Source organism: Perna viridis, chromosome 2 (assembly GCF_037379345.1).
Source record: "Perna viridis isolate PV_CMFRI_1.1 ecotype Kerala chromosome 2, ASM3737934v1, whole genome shotgun sequence".
In the NCBI taxonomy this organism is placed as follows: Eukaryota; Metazoa; Mollusca; class Bivalvia; order Mytilida; family Mytilidae; genus Perna; species Perna viridis.
In genome coordinates, this window is record NC_142446.1 from 58447073 (window position 1) to 58452094 (window position 5022).

Consider the following 5022-nt stretch of genomic DNA (forward strand, 5'->3'; position numbering starts at 1 on the left):
TCTGTTAGCAATATCTTTTTTAGCTCAGGGTTAGGTAAGCTATTACCATCACTTTGCGTCTGTCATCGGTAGCATCTGCAATCTTTTCTTCAAAACTTTTCTCTGAAACTACTTGGCAGATTTTAATGAAAGTTAGTAAGAATGTCTTTTAGGGTATCCCTAAAAAGAACGAATTTTACGTTAATCCAAGCAGTTTCTTATGTCCATTTTTTTTGTTTTGTTTTGTATTTGTTTTGTTTTTGTTTGTTTCGATTTGGTTTGTGTATGTCTTTGGGGGTCCGTTGTCTTTTCTGCGCGCACAAAGTAATGATTTTGTGCACACAGTATTAATACCCCCAACAATGTTTTGGGGTATATAAAAATCACCCCATTTGTCTATCCGCTCAAGGGATTTAATGACACTTTATATGAATGTTAGGCATCATATCTAGATGTACATAGTATAGTCACTGTCAGAGATCTCCAAAATAAATTATCCAACTTCATGGTTTTACATGTTAAAACATCATATGCGCAACACCCCCAAAACCACACAAGGGATTTTGATGAAAACTTACAGAAAGGTTTGGCATTATATGAAGAGATGCATGAAAGAATTCAGTTACTGTCGGGGAACTCCAGTTGGAAATAATCCAAATAAAGGGTTTTACATGTTAAAACCTCATAAGCGCAAATTCTCCAAAACCACACAAGGAATTTTAATGACATTTTATACGAATGTCGGGGATCATATGTAGATGTGCATAAAGGAATATGGTTACTGTGAATGAACTCCAAAATGAATTATCCAACTTCATGGTTAAACATGTTAAAACATCATAAGCCAAACTCCTGCAAAACCACACAAGGGATTTTGATGAAAACTTACAAGAAGGTTTGGCCGATTTCTTAAACATTCACGAAAGGCGATCGATTGGAAGGCGCCCCCTCCTTTTTTTCGTTTGTTGAAATTCCAGACTTAAGTATCAAATTTGAAGAAAACAGTCGAAAAAGCATTTTCAACAGTTTTTGTGATTATTTTTTGTACATCTTGTCTGACTTTTGCAAATTCAGTAACAATGAGGGTTTTTTCCTTAAAAAGTTCAGTTTGAATGATAATGGAATTGCTCCTACTTTTATGCACAATCCTGGAGAAATGACCTTTGAGTAATATAGAATTCCAATTCTTCTCCTAATGCTAAAATTAGGCACAATAACGAAAAAAAGAATACGTTCGTTGAGGGTCTCCCGGGCTCTCCATTTGATGAAATGTTCCTTGTAGTTGTGAACTTTACAATGAAGCATTAGTGGGAAGGTTGAAAGGGACACCTGAGTACAATAAAAATACGAAGTCACCAACATGTACTAAATCATGACTTTCGCAACTCAATGGATAAATCGATTTGAAAGAAATTCCTCTGGCAAACGACGGGAGGAGGCTCAGGACAGACAAGTCTGGATACTTGAAGCTGAGACCGACAATGTAGTAAAAAAAAGGGTCAAGGCTAAAAGGGCTGCCAGGTCCCAATCGATTGTGAAATGCAGAAACCTCCAAGAAAAACTATTCAAGATCATAGACATCAGGAAGATTGAAGAAAAGCGGGGAAAGAGTCATATTTTGACGTGTACACCGATGGTACTCTAGGATAAAGAATTCTCAGCTAGTATGTTGATCAAAACGAAAAAGTACCGCAAATTTGATTGCGTTACCAAATCTCAAACGAGGAAGACAATTATGATTCAAATGAAGCAATGCTGATTAAATGGAGATCAACAGGCTGCCAAAGAATTGACTGCTGGAAAAGTTGGAGGGAAAATCGGGAGGGATAGGGAGGCCACCGGGGGCATGATTGAAGCACACCCGCCGCAAAAAGCATTGAAAGTGGCATTGACCACCTGTGATATTACGCCTTTAGCCAACAAGGATGATCAGACATTCCTTGGGGTATCGAAACAACCCCTGATAGAAATCATTGAATATTGAGGATTGAAGGGGGCTAAGATAAGCCAGGGGGTTGCACTGCACTTTTGCAAAAATCAATCCGATGGGTAAGAATAGCGATAAAAACAACGGTCATTACCACTCTCGAAACCATATCATCAATGAGAGTACAAACTTGGTTTAAGTTCTCCCCGAAATGGAACAAGATCAAGAAAATAATTGCCCAAAATACCTCCGAGAAGAGGGCTAGACCTTTCAGCAAATAGTGAAACTTCACTTCAACATCGACAAATATCGGCCGTTTGGTGAATTGCAGTACTCAGACGTACCAACATGGATCAAAATAAAGAAAGCCGTGTTCAATGTGAAGAACACCGACAACGTGTGTTTTAAATGGGCCATGCTACTGCACTACGATAACAATCACCTTTTCAGCAAGAAACATGAATCGACGTCCGGGCAGCTCACCTGTATCCCAAACACCGAGAAGAAGTACGTCTCGTTAAGAAGATGGATGTAAGCGAGTACAAGAATAAGAATGGAGAGATAAAACTCCTCAACCAGTTTGCAGTTTTTTTTACACATTTAAGTTCATGGGTGCGAGCCTGCAGAGCTCACTGGACATGACCCCTCCAACTACCTTCAGGAACACTCCGAAAGTGTTCGGTAGCGGGCTTGGGATTTATACCGAGTGACACCTGTCGAGACCATAGGCAGGCACAAGCTAGAATACAACATGACACATCCTGATAATTTCGAGTTAGGAAGCCGGCTTATCAAACGAAAGAAACAGAACAAAAACGCACCGATGGCACTCATGAAGGTCTGTCTGGAAAGCGTGAACTGGCGAGGAGAGAACACGATGCGATATTACCAGCGGAATGGGCTCGGGCGTTACTGGACCGCGACTACTCTCGGTATCCTGAACATGAGCGGGAGGATCAGACATACCTTGTGTCGAGACTTCAAGTAGGACATTGACTTAAAGAATGCCAACTCGACTCTGCTATCCATATAATGCAACGACAATGGCATCAAATGCATTGAGCTCGATGTCTACATTGCGAACCGGGAAGAGAGCACGGGACTACACGGGGTGTAATCAAACTGCCTACCTGGACATATTCAATGGGAAACGGATTAATCTCTCGCCCAAGTACCCGAAAATGTATCAGGAATTTTACAACAAGATTAAATATATCTTGAACCTCATTGTCAAGCTGCGGCCTGACTTCTATGAGCGGGTAAAGAAGTCAAAAGATCGTAGGGGCAGCAAATGCAACATCGACGGGACCGCAGTGAATTATGTGTTTGTAGCTTGGTAAACAAAGAACGTGTGATTACCCGACAGAACAAGGTATTATAGTTGGATCACTCTTGTTCGACGACTTCATGATTTACACATGTGCCGCCAGAATGACTTCCAAGGGTGTTCGCCGTGTGTTCACAGAGAATCAAGGAGGTCATGGGATTTGACATTACCTTCACATAAAAAGACAGAGATGAAGGCTTTGATATACAAATGTATGATGGAGGAATTTCGAATAACTTACTTTTACCAAGGTAGAGATGTCAATTTCATTTTTTTGTGGTATATCTAAGGCATTCGATAGGATTTGGCATAAAACTTAAGACACTAGGTGTTTATAATGATTTTGTTGCTTGGATTAAGGATTACATAGATGACAGGTGTCAATTAATATTTACACGATCGATTTTCCTCCTCACAAAAGTCAATCAATACAGCTGTACCACAAAGCTCTGGTCTTGGACCTTTTCTTTTTTTTTTATTTTATATGCTTATTTCAACATGGGTATGCAATATATTTGTCATTATTTTCCACCGAGTAATTTGTAAAATCTAGTGCCGATTCATGTTAAAATAAGTATAATTCCCAGCATCCAGGAATTATTTCTTTTTTACATGACAAAGAAATCATTTTTGCCAGTAAGGCACACCTTTGAAAAACGAAATATTTAGCTCTTTCAATTACCTCTATGTATTTTTTTAAGTACAATTAATACAACTATTAAAACAATGATTATTTTAAATTTATGTATATAAGAAAAATGGCATGTAACATTTATAATTAGAAAACGGAAATTGAACGCAATTCTTACAAAACATTGAAAGCGTGACATGACGTCACATCATGTGACAAAGAATAGGTTATTCGTTCATGTTGGAAATTCCGCGCTATGTCGCTAATGTTAGTCTTACAAAATATTAACAAATCACGGTCCTCTCAAACAAATTTCATTCTCTGTAAATGACATTTCAATTTGCTAGTGTGATCGTGTCCTTCAATGCTTGGCCGAAATCATTTGTGTCCGAAACCGTTTACTAGCGTCATACAGCCAACTGTTTTGTTTTTAATACGTCCATTGCCAGTGGGATTAATTAGGTTGCGGATTCGGTTCCTCTTTATAGTAAATTGTTTTATGATTTAAATATGCTAATTCATATGAACCAATCTTCAACGGTGTTACCGGTCATGAAGCCATATGTACTTATTTACTTATACAAACTACAAATTTTACGCATGCCTTTGTGGGAGTGTCCATCGAATGGCCTATTGTTTGACCCAGGTAAGTCTGGTAGACTATGAACACGTACAGCGAGTGTGTAGGGAGATGACTGTCATCAGCGTTAGAAAGCATCACGACCTGTATCTGAAGACGGATAATTTATGATTCTGCTGTACGACCTGTTCGAAAACGTCTGCTCGAAGCACTACCAATTCGACTCTGCATGGTATCAGACTGTCTCTGAGCTTGCCTACGATGCATCTCATTTTGTCTTTGGCTTCCATTCTGTTTGGATGTTGGCATCACATTCAACTGGATGCTGGCATCCTTTTCTGTGTTGATGCTACGATCCATTTCTGTGGGGATGCCGGAATCCCAATCTTGTCTGGATTTTGGAATCTTTTTTTGGTTGTCGTTTTTAGACAACCTCTAGTAGGGACAAAAAAGATAAATTATTCCATTTTCTATTGGGTAAATGATGTAGTAAATCATGGTATACGTTCTTTTTTCTGTATGATTGTGTTTGCCAAGTATGGTAAATGTATTAGTTATGATAAAAAATGAGAGGTAAA